The sequence below is a fragment of the Schistocerca americana genome, chromosome 3, assembly GCF_021461395.2.
Source record: "Schistocerca americana isolate TAMUIC-IGC-003095 chromosome 3, iqSchAmer2.1, whole genome shotgun sequence".
NCBI classification, from domain to species: Eukaryota; Metazoa; Arthropoda; class Insecta; order Orthoptera; family Acrididae; genus Schistocerca; species Schistocerca americana.
This window is the reverse complement of record NC_060121.1, coordinates 654,776,285-654,799,429: the sequence shown is the minus strand read 5'-3', so window position 1 is coordinate 654,799,429 and position 23,145 is coordinate 654,776,285.

Genomic DNA, 23,145 nt, shown 5'->3' with positions numbered 1-23,145 from the left:
TAGAAGCCAGCCTGTACCTCGGAGGACCAATGACTGCCGCTCAGCAAACTGTGCCAGACGTGCAGCTCTGCGACAGTTTAAATGCTGGCCAAAGGCAGATAATCTCGCTACCTTTCGAGTCGCGAGAGAAAGGCAAGAGACGTAATTGAAGAGACCAGGAAAATGTCATGGAAAGCGTTCCTGGACTCTATCAATCGTTCCAGTTGCTCTACTAAAGTACGAGTATGAGTGGCAACAATGAGGATTTCCTTTAACAGGTGTCGTTTGCCAATAGCAGTACTGCCGAAACGTGGGCAGCTCCAAAAAATACTCGACGACATCAAGCAGATGGCAGAGCATTTTGCAGCGACTGCGGTCATTGTCAGACTGAATCTGGCGTTTCGCCGCTTTCGTGCGACAATAGAGAGGCCAGTTGGACATCTGATCCAACAGTTCCGAGTCTTACAATAGCCTTTTCTCCACGTTGGAGCCGGATTCGGCGTTGTCTGAGGTTAGTGATACAGCACACAGTCATGATTAAATCCAGTACACCATGCTTCGACATTCGCAATCAGCGTCAGAGAAAATCGTACTCGAATGTTTAGTTCAATATGGCAGACAAAGTACTATCCTTACTCGTGAAGGAAGGCAACTTTGATATCACTCCTCACACCAGAAAAGGATCGAAAGTGTTCCAGCTGTTATCTGAATGTCTTCTTAATGAGTTGTTACGGGAATATCCTTTGAGCGATTTGGTTAAACATCATCTAGTGAGGATGTTAGAGACTAGGCAAATTGTCTCTGACCACTAAGCCAACCTGACACATTGGTCATTGTAACCCCACGGAATACTCTAGAAGGCCTTCCGTGAAACCCAAATTCTGAAACTATCCACACGCTACTAAAGCAGTCCGCGCAGTTGTAATGACGATTGCGTCCTGATGACTAACTGGTCAGAGAATTTTCCTAATAAGCAGGAGATCAAGGTTCCAATCCTAGTAGGGCACAAATTTTCAATTTTCCCCATTGATTTCAGTCAGTGGCAGCTCGCAGCCAACGTCTGTAGTTCCTTTTTGTTGTAAAATGTGTTCATTTTACGTTGAACCTTACGCCAAGTTGTCAAGTGGACAAAACTCATCATGTTACAAAATGTTTCTCATTACTAAAGTATTTAAAAACACAAAGCTGATTTTTATCCATTTGACACCTTGGCGTGAGGAACGACGTAAAATGAGCACATTTTACAAGAAAAAGGTTATTCCGACCTGAAGATGGCAGCCACGTCTGTCGAAACTGGCTGTCTTCAATAAAGAGATATTTTATTCTGTTTAACGTTTTTTAGCAAGTAAAACAGATCGCGCCTTCATTGCTAACAAAATGAGAAAATTGCTTCATGCTATCTGCTGTAGTGGGACGTGAAATTGAAGCGTCACCCATCCACCAGCGTCAGCCCAGTTTGAAGGTGAATATAAATTTAATTTAGTTTTGTTTATGTATTTTTTGTAATATTTGTAATGGTTGTGAATTATCTAAAGTTTTGTATTTATTTTTTATGTTTCATGTACGGAGAGGGCAGCGCAACGAACGGAGACAGCATCTTCGCTGCCGGGACCAGAGAGAAAATGGCTGGCCACTATACGTCGCGGTCGACAGCCAAAGAGCAACAGAAGATCCTGAAACCGAGTTGTTGTGTCGTGTTTCTAAAAATTGAAAATCAAGAATTTGTAAAGTTTCCACAACAATGACGTCATAAAAAGTTTAATCATGTTGTAAATGTTCAGTCCTGTCTTGTCAAGGCTTAGGTTCACGTCTATATGTAGGAAGATAATAAACTAGTGGATGCTACTAAAGTTTAAATACGTGTTCCGAGAATTTATTTATGAAGAATTATGTTAAGTAATTCATTTGACAAGATTATTAATTTTTGACAGCGTTCATCGCGAGTTGGATTCTTGAAAGTTTATTCAATGTGGTTCTAATATTTATTAAATGAGATCACTTGCATTAATATAATTTCTGAGAAGAAACAAACGATATCTAAATTGAAAAAAGTTTGCCCAAACCAATTGGCCTGAGTGACGTAATTCTGCGCATACGACTCAAATGATGATGTTTTAATTACAGTTTCGTTCAAGAACCATTCAGAGACAATTTAAAAAGAATTTAAATAATTTTGAAGTGTGTTGTAACTGACGTAGGTGACTAAGTCTGCACATGGTCATATGTCAAAAGAAAATCGTTTATACAAAACTTACGTCGTTACACTACATCGTGGCGACCTTGGAAACAGGACTTGTGTGCGACTAAGGCACACAGGTACGGAACAATAAAAACATCAAGAGTCCTTCGGAAGTCAACGCGAGTCTTCGTGGAGCCTTCACCAACCGGCGGCGACTTCGCGGGTGTGGGCAGCTGACGGAGCGCAGCCAAGCAGTACGGTCACGCAGTTATTCCACTAGAAGGCGCATCTGTTTGGCAGCAGCTGAACGCTGCAAACCCCGACAACATTTTCCTCCCTAAACTAACAGGCCCAGTACGTCAGCTGGGGGGCGTTCCTCCGGCTGGTATTAGAGGTGTTGCTGAGGGCTTCGCCCGTCTGCAGTGGGCCCGGGCGTGGTTGCAGCCAGTGACGTCTCCGGCGTTCGATTCAGCGTCCTGCCGTTTGCGGAAGCGGGGTCGCAGCATCTCAGCGGCTGCATCGACGGCTGTTACTTCTGCTGCCCATAGCAGCACACTGATCACCGAGAACTACAAATTACAATATTAGTGTCCGGTGAGTCTGTTTTAAGTTGGAAGTGGAGTGTTTTACATAGGGAGTGTTGATTACAAGTCTGCGTGTGTAACTAGTTAATATCTTACAATACTGTCGGGAAGTGAAATGTCAGACGAAGAGCAATCTGTGTCCGATAGGAGCATGAGATCCCTTTTTAGGGCGATCGCTAAACTAAAACAATCTAACGGGGATTTTTTTAGCTGAATTAAAACAATCTAACGACGAATCTACTCCTAGATTAAAACAAGAATTAAAACAGTCTAACGATGAATCTACTGCTAGATTAAAACAGTCTAACGAAGAATCTACTGCTAGATTAAAAGAGGAACTAAAACAGGAATTAAAACAGTCGAACGAGGAATCTACTGCTAGATTAAAAGGGGAGCTAACAAAATCTACAGACAGGTTACAGGAATATCTTAATGAATCCAGTCGAGAATTAAGTGATAAAATAGAGGCTTCTAAAGTTGAAATGCAGGAAAAACTAGTAGGACTTAGTAATAAGATTGTTGATAATTGTAAAAAGTTAGAAGAACATATCCAGGAATCGCGTGAGGAAAAATCTCGCATGTGAAATGATATTACTGACTTAACCAAGAGACTAGATAATGTAAATGTCTTAGTTGTAAATGAAATAGAGAAAAATAACGATAATTTACGAGATGAGTTTTCTATGCAAACAAAAACTGTCCGTAGAGAATTATTAGAATCTATTAAAGAGGTTTCTACCAAACCTGTAGAGATTTCTTCAATAGATAATGAAGAATTAGAGACATTAATTCATCGAATAGAAGAAGATCATACGGAAATAGAAAACATGAAATTTTTAGCTACCGAAATATGCAGTAACCTTGAGACTTCCAAAGATAGTAACATTGACGAAGGTACAGAGCGTTCACATATTGAACACAGTGAAGAATCGATATTAGCTAACCGCGTATACGATACAGAAATGCGGATACAGGTGATTACTAAACGGTTATCGGAATTAGATAATAATGAAAACATTTCAAGTTGTTGTTGTTGTTGTGGTCTTCAGTCCTGAGACTGGTTTGATGCAGCTCTCCATGCTACTCTATCCTCTGCAAGCTTCTTCATCTCCCAGTACCTACTGCAACCTACATCCTTATGAATCTGTTTATTGTATTCATCTCTTGGTCTCCCTCTACGATTTTTACCCTCCACACTGCCCTCCAATACTAAATTGGTGATCCCTTGATGCCTCAGAACATGTCCTACCAACCGATCCCTTCTTCTAGTCAAGATGTGCCACAAACTTCTCTTCTCCCCAATCCTATTCAATACCTCCTCATTAGTTACGTGATCTACCCACCTTATCTTCAGCATTCTTCTGTAGCACCACATTTCGAAAGCTTCTATCCTCTTCTTGTCCAAACTAGTTATCGTCCATGTTTCACTTCCATACATGCCTACACTCCATACAAATACTTTCAGAAACGGCTTCCTGACACTTGAATCTATACTCGATGTTAACAAATTTATCTTCTTCAGAAACGATTTCCTTGCCATTGCCAGTATACATTTTATATCCTCTCTACTTCGACCATCATCAGTTATTTTACCCCCTAAATAGCAAAACTCCTTTAATACTTTAAGTGTCTCATTTCCTAATCTAATTCCCTCAGCATCATCCGATTTAATTTGACTACATTCCATTATCCTCGTTTTGCTTTTGTTGATGTTCATCTTATATCTTCCTTTCAAGACACTGTCCATTCCGTTCAACTGTTCTTCCAAGTCCTTTGCTGTCTCTGACAGAATAACATTGTCATCGGGGAACCTGAAAGTTTTTAATTCTTCTCCATGATATTTAATACCTACTCCGAATTTTTCTTTTGTTTCCTTTACTGCTTGCTCAACATACAGATTGAATAACATCGGGGAGAGGCTACAACCCTGTCTCACTCCTTTCCCAACCACTGCTTCCCTTTCATGCCCCTCGACTCTTATAACTGCCATCTGATTACTGTACAAATTGTAAATAGCCTTTCGCTCCCTGTATTTTATACCTGCCACCTTCAGAATTTGAAAGAGAGTATTCCAGTTAACATTGTCAAAGGCTTTCTCTAAGTCTACAAATGCTAGAAACGTAGGTTTGCCTTTTCTTAATCTTTCTTCTAAGATAAGTCGTAAGGTTAGTATTGCCTCACGTGTTCCAACATTTCTACGGAATCCAAACTGATCTTCCCCGAGGTCCGCTTCTACCAGTTTTTCCATTCGTCTGTAAAGAATTCGCGTTAGTATTTTGCAGCTATGACTTATTAAACTGATAGTTCGGTAATTTTCACATCTGTCAACACCTGCTTTCTTTGGGATTGGAATTATTATATTCTTCTTGAAGTCTGAGGGTATATCGCCTGTCTCATACATCTTACTCACCAGATGGAAGAGTTCTGTCATGACTGGTTCTCCCAGGGCCATCAGTAGTTCCAATGGAATGTTGTCTACTCCCGGGGCCTTGTTTCGACTCAGGTCTTTCAGTGCTCTGTCAAACTCTTCACGCAGTATGTTATCTCCCATTTCGTCTTCATCTACATCCTCTTCCATTTCCATAATATTGTCCTCAAGTACATCACCCTTGTATAGACCATCTATATACTCCTTCCACCTTTCTGCCTTCCCTTCTTTGCTTAGAACTGGGTTGCCATCTGAGCTCTTGATATTCATACAAGTGGTTCACTTCCCTCCGAAGGTCTCTTTAATTTTCCTGTAGGCAGTATCTATCTTACCCCTAGTGAGACAAGCCTCTACATCCTTACATTTGTCCTCTAGCCATCCCTGCTTAGCCATTTTGCACTTCCTGTCGATCTCATTTTTGAGACGTTTGTATTCGTTTTTGTCTGCTTCATTTACTGCATTTTTATATTTTCTCCTTTCATCAAATAAATTCCATATTTCTTCTGTTACCCAAGGATTTCTATTAGCCCTCGCCTTTTTACCTACTTGATCGTCTGCTGCCTTCACTACTTTATCTCTCAGAGCTACCCATTCTTCTTCTACTGTATTTCTTTCCCCCATTCCTGTCAATTGTTCCCTTATGCTCTCCCTGAAACTCTCTACAACCTCTGGTTCTTTCGGTTTATTTAGGTCCCATCTCCTTAGATTCCCACCTTTTTGCAGTTTCTTCAGTTTCAATCTGCAGTTCATAACCAATAGATTGTGGTCAGAATCCACATCTGCCCCTGGAAATGTCTTACAGTTTAAAACCTGGTTCCTGAATCTCTGTCTGACCATTATATAATCTAGGTGATATGTTTTAGTATCTCCAGGATTCTTCCAGGTATACAAGCTTCTTTTATGATTCTTGAACCAAGTGTTAGCTATGATTAAGTTACGCTCTGTGCAAAATTCTACAAGGCGGCTTCCTCTTTCATTTCTTCCCCCCAACCCATATTCACCTACTATGTTTCCTTCTCTCCCTTTTCCTACTGACGAATTCCAGTCACCCATGACTATTAAATTTTCGTCTCCCTTCACTACCTGCATCATTTCTTTTATCTCGTCATACATTTCATCTATATCTTCATCATCTGCAGAGCTAGTTGGCATATAAACTTGTACTAGTGTAGTAGGCATGGGCTTTGTGTCTATCTTGGTCACAATAATGCGTTCACTATGCTGTTTGTAGTAGCTAACCCGCACTCCTATTTTTTATACATTATTAAACCTACTCCTGCAATACCCATATTTGATTTTGTATTTATAACCCTGTAATCACCTGACCAAAAGTCTTGTTCCTCCTGCCACCGAACTTCACTAATTCCCACTATATCTAACTTTAACTTATCCATTTCCCTTTTTAAATTTTCTAACCTACCTGCCCGATTAAGGGATCTGACATTCCACGCTCCGATCCGTAGAACGCCAGTTTTCTTTCTCCTGATAACGACGTCTTCTTGAGTAGTCCCCGCCCGGAGATTCGAATGGGGGACTATTTTACCTCCGGAATATTTTACCCAAGAGGACGCCATCATCATTTAATCACACAGTAAAGCTGCATGTCCTCGGGAAAAATTACGGCTGTAGTTTCCCCTTGCTTTCAGCCGTTCGCAGTACCAGCACAGCAAGGCCGTTTTGGTTAATGTTACAATGCCAGATCAGTGAATCATCCAGACTGTTGCCCCTGCAACTACTGAAAAGGCTGCTGCCCCTCTTCAGGAACCACATGTTTGTCTGGCCTCTCAACAGATACCCCTCCGTTGTGGTTGCACCTACGGTACGGCCATCTGTATCGCTGAGGCACGCAAGCCTCCCCACCAACGGCAAGGTCCATGGTTCATGGGAGGCATTTCAAGTAGTAGAAGTAATAACGTAATCAGAGACAACAGTGGCATCGTGTTTGCTAGCTCGGACGACAACAACACAAATAAAGAAATCACGGCAAGCAAATCCGACGCAACTCCGTCTCTGCCATCTATACAAAATCCAGCTATGTCTCTCGCAGAATGTTGGGATGATATAACGACAAATTCCAATGTAGCAAGTCGATTTCCTGTATTCAAACCAGGAGGCGAACTTCACCCTATAATCTTTATAAAAGCTTTTGAAACTTCATTATCTCCTAAATGGAGTAATGAAAAACGGATTCAGTTTGCAATAGGACATTTAGAAGCAGAAGCTGCGGAATGGGCAGTACTGCATAGAACTGAATTTAGGGACTGGGATGACTTCGTTAAGCAGTTTAAACAAAATTATTGGTCAAGAGGAAAACAACACTTAACTGTAGAGTTGTTAGACCCTCCTCCATATTCTAAACCGTGGGGAGGTTATAGGAATTATTTCGAATGGCATTTAAACCGTGCTAAATTAATTGAAGAACAAATTATTGAAAGTCATCTAATACGAGTCCTGATTAGTAGGTTACCGTATTATGTAAAGGAAAGTAAGATAGAAAGGGAATGGTCACAATCTTATGAATTATTAGGATATTTAGAACAGTTAGATATACTTAATAGAGAAAGGGAAGACGAGAAATTTAAATTTGCTAGAAATGTCAATCCTCGAAATAATAATAATTCAGAACCACGAAAATTTAAAACCACAATCATAGCCGGTTTTGTCATATAAAACGTCAATCTAAAGATAAAGAGAGCCAACAAAATCGTGGTAATAACTCTAAAATGCGGATATTACACAATAACGATAGTGAGATAAATCATCCTCAAGTAATTAATGAAGGTCAAGTTGTAGGTGACGTTATCATAGAAAGTTCGGAAAACTAGTAAAGTCCTTTAGTATGGGTCAACTAAAGGGAACTGTTAGTCGAAAGTATACAAGACCCAATTCCAATTTATCATTAAGCTGCCAAAAGGAAGGTGACTGGCAACAAGATTTACTTCAGGAAGACAATCAGATAAGGGAGAATACAACTTATAAATCCGTTATTAAAGGTTATATTAAAGATACCGAAGTAAATATTATAATTGATTCGGGTAGCGAAGAAAGTATTTTATCTAAAGGATTATTTCAACTTAAAAGAAAATATTGGAATTTCCCTACCTTACCTGTAACTGGGGTGAAAATTATAGGAGTTACTGGTAAAAGAAGTCAAAATATTACTGAGGAAGTTTATTTAACTTTTGAAATTGCTAAACAAATAATTGCTCACTCTGTACTTGTCGTAGCCATCTTAAATGTGGCCATAATTTTCGGTATAGATTGGCTGTGTAAATATAAAGCTGTATTAGATTTTAAAGAGTCTTCCTTAACCATCCATAAGGAGGCATGTGCTTTTAATGTGAGGTTTTCTAATAATCAAGTACCTGAAAATTGCTACGAATCCTTACAGATTAAGTACACACAGACCATGAACCTATTAACAGATTTTAGTGATCTTGAATATGAAGTATACCAATGTGAGGCTAGTAATAGTATCGAAACCGAAGTGAAAGAAAAATGTTATTCTACGAATTGTCTATCCGAACGAGAAAAGGAAGAGCTGGAATCTTTATTGTTAGAATTTAGAGCTGTCTTCTCAGATGAACCGGGGAGAATCAAAGATTACGTTTGTAAACTTAAGATTAAAGATCAAAAACCATTCTTTAAGAAACCTTATCCTATTCCAGTACAATTCAAAGAACCGGCTAGTAGAGAAATAAGTAAGATGCTAGAACAAAATATTATCGAACGATCTTGTAGTGCTTTTAACAGTCCTTTGTGGGTAGTTAAGAAAGCTACCGATGGGGTACGACTGGTTCTGGATGCTCGTGAATTAAACAAAATTATAGAGATGGAAAGAGACAGACCTATTCCTATGGAAGACGTGCGTCTTAAGATTGCTGGTTCTCGTTATATGAGTACAATGGATTTAACTGCTGGCTACCATAAAGTAATATTACACCTGGATTAACGGCATTATACGGCTTTTCTTTTTGAAGGCAGATCATATCAGTTCCAAGTTTTACCTTTTGGACTTAATATATCAGTGTCAACTTTCATTAGGGCATTAGATTCTGCTTTGGGTCAGCAATTATTACAAAAGATTATTTTATATGTAGATGATATTTTGGTAGCCACTAAAACGTGGAAAGAACACGTAACGATTTTACGGGAATTGTTTAACAGTTTAATTGACAGAGGACTTACTTTAAAATTATCTAAGTCTTACATTGGAAAGGAGGAAGTGAGATTTTTGGGGCATATAGTGGACAGTAAAGGTATTAGGCCAGACCCAGTACGTATAGAAGCTATTGCTCGATGCCCGAGTCCTAGAAATCGGAAACAACTGAAATCATTCTTAGGAATGGTAGGATTTCTGAGAAGATTTCTTTTAGGGCAGGATATTGTTAATCCTAAATTACTGGATTTATTAAAAGAAAAGTCAGTATGGCTCTGGAGAAAAAAGGAAGAGGAAGCTTTAATAAGATAAAAGGAGCGTTAACAGAAGCCAAAATGTTATACCATCCAGATTTCAATCAGGACTTTTGTATGTGTACGGATGCCTCTGATTATGGTGTGTCTTGCGTAATATTCCAAGGTGATCTGACCAATGAAAAGGGAATATATCAGCCTATTTAATTCGCTAGTAGAACTTTAAATAAACATGAAAGAAATTATTTTGTAACCAAGAAGGAAGCTCTCGCAGTGGTATGGGGTTTTCAAAGATTTAGAGGATTATTAAAGGGAAGAAAAACAATTGTATGTACTGATCATCAGGCTTTAACCTTTTTGAACAATTGTCGGTTACTTCACAGTAGATTATTACGTTGGGTATTATGCTTGCAAGAATTTCAGTACGAAATTAGGTATATAGAAGGATCTCAAAATGTAGTTTCGGATGCTTTTTCGAGACTTCCAGTAGGAATGGAGAATATTAACATTGCAGAAGAACCAGGAACAAATTACCATGTTTATTTCCTTTTAACTCAGGAGAATGAACGTAAGGTTAAACGGATAGTAACTGCTATTAGATGCAACCAAAGAAATGAAGATCAATATACAAAACCTTAATAGTGGGGACAAATCAGTTAACACCCAGGGTGTGTGGTTATATTTCAGCGAATTGTTGTATTGGAAAGCACAGAGGGAACATCAGAGATGGAAAATCTACATTCCGATAACTGTTGTGTACGAATTAATTAGTTATATTCATGAAGGTTACGGGCATTTTGGAATTCATAAATGTATTAAACACCTAATGAAGTATTATTATTTCAAAAATATGTCCCGTATTGTGAGAAGTATTATCAGGACTTGTGAAACCTGTCAAAAGGTTTAAGTTAATAACAAATCTAAGCGTTATAAAATATATGCTGTAATTCCTCGAGGTCTGTGGGATCTACTGTCATTGGATTTTTTCGGTCCTCTGCCTCGTAGTTCAGAAGGATTTACTTACGTGTTTGTTGTAATGGAATGTTGGTCCAAACATGTGAAGCTATATACTTTGAAACGATCGAATACAGCAAGCGTTATACGCTGTCTTACTCGAAATTACTTTGTTAACTGGGGCAATCCTAAACGACTTATGTCTGACAACGGTAGTGGCTTTATTAGTCAAAAGTTTCAAGATATGATAAAACAATATGGAATGAAACATATCTTAATTTCGAAATATCACCCTCAAAGTAGTTTAGTAGAAAGAGTCATGAAAGAATTAGGTCGACTATGTAGAACTTATTGTGCATATAAACATACTCGGTGGGCCAAACTAATGCCTGAATTCGAAAAGATATTAAATGAATTGCCTCATCTAACGATGGGATTATCACCTATAGAAATTTTAGGCAAACGAATTGTAGGTGAGCATTTACTAGCTGCTCTACCTTGGCCACCAGTAAATGAGATCCAACAAAGCATTCGAAAAAAAAAAAAATCGCGAACAGACTGTTAAAAATGCTGAACGGAGAATTAAAAGTTATAATTAACATGCTATAGCACCCTCATTTCAGGTAGGAGATCTTGTATTAGTACGATCTCATCCTAAAAGTTCGAAGATCAATAAGGAATGTAGAAAATCCTTCTTTATCTTTGAAGGTCCATATGTTGTACATGAAATTGTACATCCCAAAGCGTTACTTCTTATGGAACCTTCATCAGGTGTAATTAAAGGATTATATAGTGTTGATCAAATGAAACCCTTCATTCCTAAATAAGTTAATACTTAGTATATGTTATATACGGAAGAGCGTTCATAGTTTATTAATGTGAAGTTTTTCGTGATAGTTACGTGTTATTTTAAAGAAATATCATAAAGTTTAAACAAGTGTTCTACAATAATCTACCGGTACTTCAAAAAGGGAAAGATAACTAAAAGGGGATTTATATGGAACAAAATTTTGTTATTAGGTCAGAAGGAATTTTGTATATTTTATATTTACTGGGATAGTAGGAACCAAAGGGGATGGTTAATAATTCTGAAGGTAAAGAAAGCGGTGCCGAGATTCTAAAGAAAGTTTCGCTTGATTTCTTCTTGGCCTCAGGCATAAACAAAGCATGAACAATCTTCTCTTGTTTTAAAAATGATTTATTTATTTATATATGACAACGAATAACTTTCAGAATTCTTTAGAATATGTTTCTTGTACAATAAAAAATAATTACATGATTCTTAACTAATGTTATCAGGTACAGAGACACATACAGTGTCCAAATGTGGTTAATGTCAAAAAACCGTTGAACAGTTATTTATACAGCTGAGGGATTGAACAAGGTATCTGTTGACTTGGAGACATACATATAAAATTTGTTCGCTCTACAACTAATAAAGAACTAATATACTACATTTCGCATTGTGTTTTTTCCTAAAAATGCAGTTTTCTCTTGTTTGTATACTCTTTACAATGTTCAGAAAATGAAGGACATACTGCATCAAATGAAGAAAACTACACACACATCAATACAGATAAACAGTGGGGAATCACGTACATGGTGAACACAATATATTCATATATGAACATACATAGTGTGCTGACTCATTGTACAGAAAAGCCAAAACAATCTTTGGCCAAATTCAAGCCATGGTAGCAACATTAAGAGTGAAATGGGAATTCCACTCTTAAATGCAGAGAGCTGATAGATGGAAGAGGCACACTGAGGGCCTCTATGAGAGGAAGGACTTACCTAATGACATGATAGAAGGAGAAACAGGAGTCGATAGGGAAAAGATAAGGGACCCAGCATTAGAATCAGATTTTAGAAGAGGTAGGGGATACCAAAAATCAAATAAGACAGAAGGGATACGTAACATACCACCTGAATTCCTAAAATAATTTGTGGATATGGCGCTAAAACGATTATTTACTTCGGCGTGTAGAATGTATGAGACTGTCGTTATACCATCATTGGGTTGCTCGTAGTAACCACGATCGTACGCCCGTGTACCATCGTGATTCAGCGACCTATGCAATATTTACGTTAAATTCAGCAGTCTAGATCGCATTAATATTTCTTTATTGACCGGTTTCGGCTAATATACTAGCCATCTTCAGAATTTCTTGGTCTCCTCTGGCTGGTGCTAATGCCACTCGTGTTTGTCGTGGTAACCACGATCGTGCACTCGTGATTATCACGAGAAACCAGAGGGGCCGTCAGCACCAGCCATAGGGGCCCAAGAAATTCTGAAGATGGCTTGTATATTAGCCGAAACCGGTCAATAAATAAATATTAATGCAATCTCGACTGCTATTTTAACGTAAATATAACATCAGGTCACTGTTCTCCTTAGACTATGTCGTCAAAATTTATCATCAATGATAAGATTCGCTGACGACATTGCTATCCTCGGCGAATATCAAGAAGAATTACAGGATCTGTTGAATCTACTGACTACAGAATATGGATTAAGAATAAATCAAAGAATCACGAAAGTAATGAGCAGTAGCAGAAATGAGAACAGTGAGAAACTTAACGTCAAGACTGGCGATCTTGAAGTAAGGAATTATGTTACCCAGGTATTAAAATAACCCACGACAGACAAAGCAAGAACGAATAAAAATCAGATTAAAACTAGCAAAAACGGCATTCCTGGCCCACAGAAGTCTACAAGTAAGTTTTAATTTGAGGAAGAAATTTGTGAGAATATATTTGGAGCACAGCATTGTATGGTAGTGATACATGGACTGTGGGTAAACCAGAATAAATGTAATCGTAGGATATGAGATGCGGTGTTTTAGAAGAGTACTGAAAATTAGGTTGACTGAAAAGCTATGTAATGAGATTCTCCGTAGTATCGGCAAGGAAAGAAATATATAGGAAACACTGGCAAGAAGGGAGATTTGTTCAGACACTGGGAAATAAATTCCAAGCTACTAGTGGAACCTTTGAAGGGTAAGAGCTGTAGAAGAAGACAGAGATAGGGATATATCCAGCAAATACAAAGGGCGATCAAAACGTTTTGCAAAGTCGTCTCTATTTTTTTATTTTTTGCAGGAGAAGAACAAAATTTTTTGTGAACATACTTAGAACATTTAGCTATACATTGAGCCTACTCAGTGTAGCCTCCATGAGCTGTGACGCATCTGGCCCAACGTCCTTTCCATGATGTAAATGAACTCCGGAAAAATTCTAAGAATTGACTTTTACACCATCGCTTGACACAGGAAATAAGGTCTTCCTCTCTATCAAATGATTTACCGCGCAGGTGGGGCTTCAGACGTCCAAAGAAATAAAAATGAGACGGAGCCAAGTCTGGACTGTAAGAAGGATGAGGAACAATTTTCCAGTCAATTTTCCTGATTTTCTCCTGCTTCATAAGGGCTGTATGGGATTTGGCATTGTCATGGTGTAGTCTGATGAGCTGACCCTGAAGCTGTGGTCAGTGGGTCTTGATGGCACGGCGCTATTTGTCCAATGACAAACAGTAAGTCCCAGCTAATTGTGGAGCCAGGATCCAGAAGGTCAATGAAAATGACACCACACTGATCCCAGAAGAATGAGGCCATCATCTTTCGTCCTGCTGTTCGTGAAAGTCTATGTTTCATCTCCCGAGGGGAACCGGAATGACGCCACTCCATGGATTGGGCATTGCTCTAAGGTTCGGTCAAAATCAACCATGTTTCATCTTGGGTAATGACGCGGTCAAAACACCGTTTCCTCTCTTCAGTAAAGGTCTTCTTGAGACCCTCGCATACACTCTTCCTCATCGTTTTCATTTCTGTGGTCAATAATCTAGGGGCCCAACGTGCACTCATATTTCTGTACCCTAGTGACTGTACAAGTGGTACCACACTACCCAATGAGAAACGAGTGATTTCAGCAAGCTATCGTGTCGTCACACATCTGTCATTTTAGATGATTTGATCAATGGTCTCCTTATTTACAGCAATCACTGCCGTCGATGGTCTACCACATCCTGAATTGTCCAGTGGAGAGAAATCAACGTCCTTAAACCTCTGCAATCTCCACTGGATATTGCTGCGACAAACTGTGTCCTTGCCATTAACTGGAAGCAACTTCCTGTGAGTCGATGTGACAGGGTCATCGCCAGTCTTGAAGAGGAACTCCATCACCGACCGTTGTCTTCACGGTCCATTATGGCTCACCTATAAATAAAGGAAAATACTTTCATATACCAACTTATAACTAAATGCTCCAAGTGCGAGCACAAAAATTTCATTCTCCTCCTGCAAAAAATTAAAAAATTAGAGACGACTGTGCAAAACTTTTTAAACGCCCTTTTTAGTTGACTTAGACTGCAAGTTCTGTTCCGAGATTGTGGGGCGGCGAGTTGTTTAACGTATTAAGAACCATCAGTCATAGGGGGAAACTGGAATTGTTGTAAATATTATGGCAACTATTTATGTGGTCAACCAGAAAGTGATGGTGAACATACTGACCATAGTTCCCAGTTTGAAGTCTACATTCTTGTCCAGACCACTGAAAGAAATGTTTCTATTCCCTATTTGCGCAGAGGGATCATAAATATGATTATAAATGAAGATTTGGAATTCTATTTGACACATATATTTAGTAAAGTGTCACATGCACCACATTGTAATACTCATTGTGTTCATACTGACAGTAAATCTCTCTATCCCTAAAAGCACTATGAGAAGTTCAGAGGAGAGAACATGACCTACGTGTCGTGTCAAAGTATAAAATGCTTGGGTTTACACAGATGAGAGTCATATACAATGTCATATCTATAAAATGAACGTCCAAGACGTGGTATAAACCGAATGTCGTATCCACATATATAGAACGTACGAAACACGCCCACAAGGAAACTGTTCATGATGCAAACATTCATACGCGAAGGCGTCATATATCGTGTATTACCATGAAACAATCACACGCAGGGATATTAAGTAGCCCGCAAGGATGCAGTGTCTCATGGCGGATGACAACAGTGTATGTATATATGAGAAACAGAAAAGCTTACTGAGTAGCACACTGCACGAAAAGTACTCTTGTGTGTTTAACGTAAGTGATCACGAGAAAGCAATTGAAATATGATATATACAGTTATAAATAAATGCATTGAAACTAGTACACACTTCGGTCTTTCGATGGCATTAAAGTAAAAGCCAATCCATACCAGCAATTAGAAGAATTTCCAGTCATTCAAATCGTCTCAAAGTCAAGCCCCATTATTAATTGACCAGTGAGGAGGCCACACACCATGCTCTTAATTAAAACATAAGTAATTTTAATTTTTCCATCAGACATGCACTGTTAACGAGTGACATCTATCTGTATGTTTGCAGTACATACACTAGTACAAGAAAAACATTGTTAATGCCACAATTCATATGTAGTGGAACTTAAGGTAATGTAATACAAATCTACGCGAAGCAGAAGACAGGTACATAATCAATGTCTCATATATGACTAAAGTAACTGCATGTTATAGCAAGAGACATTTAACATACACAGTTATACACCAAACACGTAACTAGAGCCCAGTGGCAGCAACGTTCACGTCAGCTTCCTGACCAGCAACCCACTCGAAAAGTGCTCATACAAATGAAACCCAAGTACACATGCAAAAATACAAGATAATTTAAATCGCATATACTTACGAGTAAATGTAATGTAACCAATAAATATCTTGGACTCTGAACTACATCTAACCAAAAAATCATATCGATGTAATCAAATTTGAAAAGAGCCTTACTGGCTATACATATCGTCACACAAAGCAAATTATCAATTGACCAGTGAGGAGCCCACACAAACTCTCAACACTTGAATCGTAAGTGAACCCTGTACTTATGTTTGATGTGACACTGGCCATGTCACAGCAGTCTACAAATTGACATGATATCACCTATTACAATTGCACACTGTGGATGCCATAGTCCTGTCCAGCAGAATCTGATAGATGGTAATTCCATACTTACGTAAACACGAAATGTGTGCAAAACCACTCAATGTGTCACATACGACCCCAATAGCTGCATGAGAAAGAAACAGCATCGTACACTTCAACATATGTCATTGCTCGACAAATCTTCTAAAATACACTACAAACTACTAATCACGTAAGAACCCAAGCGTTAACAGATAACCTGTATAACGTCAAGTAGCAACTGTATCATGTAGCAACAAACGACCAGTGAAAGTCGGCAAGATCCACGTACTTAGTCAAACTGAAACAGCTATGAAAAAACAGGAACGCGGCACGAAATGTATAGTGGGCGAAAAGAGGAGTGAATAAGGCGACCTGATACCACAATATCGTCCAGATAATTGGAACTACCACGGACAGTGGCACACAACTGCTGCAAGTAAGACTGAAAAGTAGGAGGAGCCATAGCACTACCAATCGGAAGTCGGCGAAACTAGAACAATCCAACGTGGGTGTTGATCACAAAATAGCTCTGCGACTTGTCGTCGAGCTGAATATCAAAGTATGCGTCCCGCAAGGCAATTATGGAAATGAATTTTCCAGCACCGAGCTTATCAACAATGTTTTCAGGATGCGGTAAGGGAAATGTATTGACCACTGTCTGGGGATTTACTGTGGATGAAAGTTTGGTTTCTGGACACACACACTATTGGCGGATCCCATGGCGAAGCAGGAACAGGTTCAATGACACAACTGTCTAGCAAATGCTTAAGTTCAGCAGCTATGGTGTCGCGCAGTGCGTGCGGTACCTGGCGCGCGTGCCGGAAAACAGGCATGCCATTGTCTTTAACTACAACATGCGCTGCGAAATCTGTGGCACAACCGAAGTAGTTCAGCAAAATCATCGCATAATGCAGCAACAATGTCTGCATGGTGACTAGCGTTGATGCAAAGTACGTTGTCCTGGATTGGGGTTGGGTTGTTTGAGGAAGGAGACCAGACAACAAGGTCATCGGTCTCATCGGATTAGGGAAGGATGGGGAAGGAAGTCGGCCGTGCCCTTTAATAGGAACCATCCCGGCATTTGCCTGAAGCGATTTAGTGAAATCACGGCAAACCTAAATCAGGATGGCCGGACGCGGGTTTGAACCGTCGTCCTCCCGAATGCGAGTCCAGTGTCTAACCACTGCGCCACTTCACTCGGTGTCCTGGATTGCGAGGCCAAAAAGTTCAAACGCCTCCATGACAGAAATGTTCATAGCATCACTAGAGAAGAGCACATGGAAAGACAAAGTACGTGTCGTTGCATCATACGTGGCTTGCAAACTACACACACCGAACAGTGAGATTTCCTGTCTAGTAAATGCAGTCAGCGTGAAATGTGAACGACGAAGCGGGAGCGAACCAAGCCAGTCACATGTTGATCTGTGCACTAAAGAAACAGACGCAAGCGGCGTTGTGCTGTGCTCTGTGCCGGGAGGGAGGGCACGTGTCGTGCCGCGCTAACAGTACACACCCGCGGGGTCACGTCGAACTCGGGAGTAGTCATGTCTAATGTATCTTCTCTGTCTAGCAAGTCCACTACTTCCTGCAAAGACGGGTTTTTAAATCGTAAGATTTGCTCACGGATGCCGTGATGCACCACATTCTGCTCAATGGAGTATCTAATCATGATATCTGCATAAGAGAGTCCACATGACCAATTACAGTCACAATCAGATGTTAGTCCCTTAAGGTCCGCTAACCAAGATTTTTTAGACTGATTAGGACCTCGCCGGAGATGAAAGAATTTGTAGTGTGGAGCTACCACTTTTACACTAACACGGAAGTGGGAGTTCAATGCATCAATCACTCCTGCGTAAGTTTCAGTCTCTGTGCGGGCCGTGGGGAACAATTTCACGAGCACACTATACCCACGTTGGGAATGAAAAAGGCAAGCCGCTCTGTACCTGATATGTTGTATGCGGCGAAGTGTGCCTCAAGCTGGGTGATGTATTCTGGCCAGCGTTCAGCGTCCGCACTGAAGGCACGAAATGGCGGCGCTGTAGGTGACGTCTGTTGTACAGGCGGGGGCGTGGGAGACGCCGTAGTAGCTGCAGTTTGTAGTGTGACTAGTCCATTTACAGCAGCCAAGATTAGATAGCGAAGCCTGTTTCTGTGGCGAAGCCAACGTTAACACAAAATAATGTATTATAGTGGAGGATCGGAGCTTACACTCACACAGTCACACGGGGATTTCACAAATTAGCTACAGCAGTACCGAGCAAAAAACATAGGTAAGAGGAGAAAAAAACGATCCTCGTCGCCAATTCTTTTGTATCCCACCTGCAAGGCGGTGCGTGGGTCTGCTCCTGTGATCTGCAAAATAGGCCGAATGAAGGAAGCGAGTAGGAGCTGGAGAGGTACTGCCCGTAAAATTAAAGAGGTTTACAAGTTAATAAATGGTTACATAATTTTGCGATGATGAGCACTTAGGTGCGAAGCCAGAGTTCCGGTCTACGCAAATACAAAGTCTCAATAACCAGCTAACACACTCAAATTGAAGCCATGTATCTAGGCCGCCTGCTCTTGATGAAATGGGCAGGAATCAGAGCGGCGCTCGTTGAGCCCCACAGCGTCTGCTAGAGGGCGCTGCGATCGGCGTAGTTCGACGGCTTTCGTAGTGCCAACCTACGTCCGTGCATCTACACTGTGGCATCGGAACTATCGTCTTTCCTGTATGGCGAGTTTGTCCTTCCGGCAACCATTACTTATTCAATGTCTTCACATGTCTCCTGCCGCCATTTCGTCTTAGCTTCCCTGCACTTCCTACTTATTTTATTCCTCAGTGACTTGTACTTCTATATTCTTTAGTTTCACGGAACGTTTTTATACTTCCTCCTTTCATCCATCAACTGAAGTATTTCTTCTGTTACTCATGGTTTCCTCGCAGTTACATTCTTTGTACCTATGTTTTCCTCTGCAACCTCTGTAATGGCCCCTTTTAGAGATGTCCATTCCTCTTCAACTGTACTGCCTGATGAGCTATTCCTTATTGCTGTACCTGTAGCATTAGAGAATTTCAACCGTATCTCGTCATTACTTGGCACTTCCGTATCCCACTTCTTTGCGTATTGATTCTTCCTGACTAATGTCTTGGCTCAAATGGCTCTGAGCACTATGGGACTTAACAGCTGTGGGCATCAGTCCCCTAGAACTTAGAACTACTTAAACCTAACTAACCTAAGGACATCACACACATACATGCGACTAATGTCTTAAACTTCAGTCTACTCTTCATCACTACTATATTGTGATCTCAGTCTATAACTGATTCTGGGTACACCTTACAATCCAGTATCTAATTTCGGAATCTGTCTGAGCATGATGCAATCCAACTGAAATCTTCCCTTATGACACGGCCTTTTCCTAGTATACCTCTTCCTCTTGTGATTCTTGAACAGAGTATTTGCTATTTCTAGCTGGAACTTGTTACACAAGTCAATTAACCTTTCTACTCTCTCATTCCTTGTCCCAAGCATATATTCTCATGTAAGCTTTTCTTCTACTCCTTCCATTACAACTGCATTCCAGTTCCCAATGGTTATCAGCTTTAGAAATGCTATCAAACAGATTCATAAGCCGTTCAGTGTACGAAAAAACGGTCGATTGGTAACTGTATGTAAACATATACCCAGTCGAAATTTTGACATTGTGTCCCTTTTTGTTGCCGTCACTGTTTTCCAATGCAGAATTTTCTGTTAAGATGGCCTGTCAAATGATCTCTGACTGAAACTGGTCACCGATTAAAGCCTACTCATAACAGTTTCTTTGGGTTTCACATGATAGCATTTCTAAATATCTTCAGAACAGTTAAAGCTTCAACCTTATTTCGTTTAAGCCATTCATTGATTCATATCCAATATTTGACTTAATTAAAAAAAGTATTTTTCGACACATGTTACTAATTTCGTTTATCTACAAGCGTTCAAACAATGGTAATCGACTTTAAATTTACGAAAAACTTGTATTTTAACACAAAAGTTCTATTCGTATTTTCATTGCTTGCCGTTTCATATAGAAAAATGCCATTCTGTAGTATAAAACCTAAACGCAATTACAGTTCTCAGTAATTTCGAAAGCTATGTAGACATGTTATTTCTCATTCAATATGTTAAGGAGCAGAGAATTTTAATCATTTCGGATTCCACTAAATAGGTTATGAGTCTCTGTGTGGCGGGGACTGGGCTACATTTAAGGCTTTAGAAAACACAAAAATGCCTTCAGTTTCAGAGGGTACAGATCGAACACAGAAAAAACGTAGATCTTGGAACCATCGGTATAACACCTGTAAATTGTCGTAACTATGCTGGAAAGGTACCAGAGATTCAAGCGATAATAGAAAACACTGTTGCTCAAATCATTATAGGCGCTGAAAGCTGACTGAATCTGGAGGTAAGTTTAGCCGAAATTTTTGCCAAGGACCTAACGGCGTTCAGAAAGGATAGGCTAAACACAATTCACTGTGGCATGTTTGTTGCTGTTAGAAGTAGTTTATCTCGTAGCGAAATTGAAGCAGATAGTTCTTGTGAGTTCGGTAGAGGTAATTCTTTGCAACCGAAATAAAATAATAAATGGGTCCTTCTACCCACCTCTCAATTCAGATGAAAAAATTTCTGAAAGATTCAAAGAAAACTTGAGTCAAATTTTGACACGTATAAGACTCGTACAATTATAGTTCGTGCTGACTTTAATTTAAGTACGATACGTTGGCGAAAATACATACTTGAATCCGGAGATACACATTAAACCACACCAGAAATTGTGCCAAAGGCATTATTACCAGTAGTTAGTTCATGAGTCCACTCGAATAGTAAACGGCTGTGAACACACACTTTATCTCTGACCAAGTAATAATCTTGAGCTAGTAATTAGAATGGAATCGGATACGGGGATAAGTGAACACAGAGTTGTCGTAAGGAGACAGAATAAAGTAACTCCCACCAAAAATAAAAGAACAATACATATATTCAAAAAAGCAGAGAAACGTTCCCTTGGTTCCTTCCTGAAAGACAATCTCCATTCCCTCCAAATTAATTCCGTTTTTCCGCGGTTGTTCAGGGTTGGTCTTTTATGAAGCTCTTTCGTTTGAACACCCGCCCGCAGCATACAAACTATCGATTGCGAGATCTGGCTTTGCTGTACTTAGAAACCGTAGGTTGGTAACACGACCAACTCACGTGTTTACGTTTATAGGCTATCGCTGTAATGCTGGAGGAGGTTGTCGCGCAGTGGCCTTCGTGTCTGCTCTGGTGACGCCGACATCCTGCCTTCCGCGTACGGGTGTTGTTATCAAACCCGCACTTCTACCTGTGGAGGAACGCCGGCCTGGTTGGGCCCCTCTGTCCGCTCATCACTGGTCGTCCGCGGGAGGCGGATGGCAGTCTAATCATCGCCTGCGTCGACGAAGGCAAACAAACAGTAACCATCATGGGGCGGTGGAGCCGCCGTTCGGCGAGGGTTTGAGTCCGGGAGCAGTTCGGCTGGGTCGGTGTCTGCCGGGACGACTGGAGACGGCTCAGAATTGTGCACAGCAGTCCCGGAAAAACGACGAAGTGCGCCGAGAGAAAGGAGAAAAGAAGTTAAGTGTGAATGTTTCAAGTTGATCGTCCTTTAGGATTGAGTTCGTCCAGTCGTCTTGCCCGCCTTGTGGCCACCGCTGTGGTAATCCTCTGTTCTGTTCAGTGGTGCAATTCTTACAGTGCAGATTCCTCCACGCATCGTTGCTAACCGGTGTAGTGGTGTATTTTGGTAGTTATTTGTGTACATTTGCACTTCTATGTTTTGGTAGTTCATCCTCCCTCCCTGTGGCTGCAGAATTTCGGGTGGGGAGTTAGTTCCTTATCTCCCAAGATCTAGTGCTGTTTTCTTAAGGCTAATTCTAGTTCAGTCTAGTGTTCTGTTAATCCCTGGGTATATGTGTCCGCAATACTATTTGCGCTGTATTTATTCAGTCAGTCAGCTGCACTGACAGTAGTTAGGGGTTCGAGTCCTGTCACGGAGCTGATAAGGGGTCACATTGGTTTCGGCTTGTCAGTTGGAGGGTGTTGCCTTAGAGGTTTGTTAACATACGTATGTCAGCGTTGTCTAGCGCTACCGGGACCTAAAGAAGAACATTGTGCTGATTAGGGAATGTTGTTGAACGTTCTTGTTTTCATTTCCGTACCTGTATTTGTGAAGGCAACCGCATGAAGTAAGATCTGTTCTGAAGCTATGCTGAATCTTGCGCTCTTGTGATTTTTTGGTTTTGTTTTGATCCCGAGTATTAGGGTGTCAGGAATATAGAATTGTGTTGTTAATATTTGGCTTGAACAGCGGATACGCGGCTAGTTTAGTACGTGTGTAGTGGCATGGCGTCCTCGTGAAGGCGTGCCCGCTAGATTGCTATTGCGTCTTCTCAAAGTGTAATTTCCACCTTACTAAAATCGCCTTGTTAAAAGGGAGGAAAAAAACTTTACAAATACCTTCTATTTCGATTAACTATCTTACCTGTCGCTTAAGTAAATATCAGCTCAGAGATTAAGTTAATGGAAGCACCTATCCTAACAGCAACCAGCGCACTTCTGTTACGGTGGCCCTCGTGCTTATTTTGATCCGAAAGATTGTA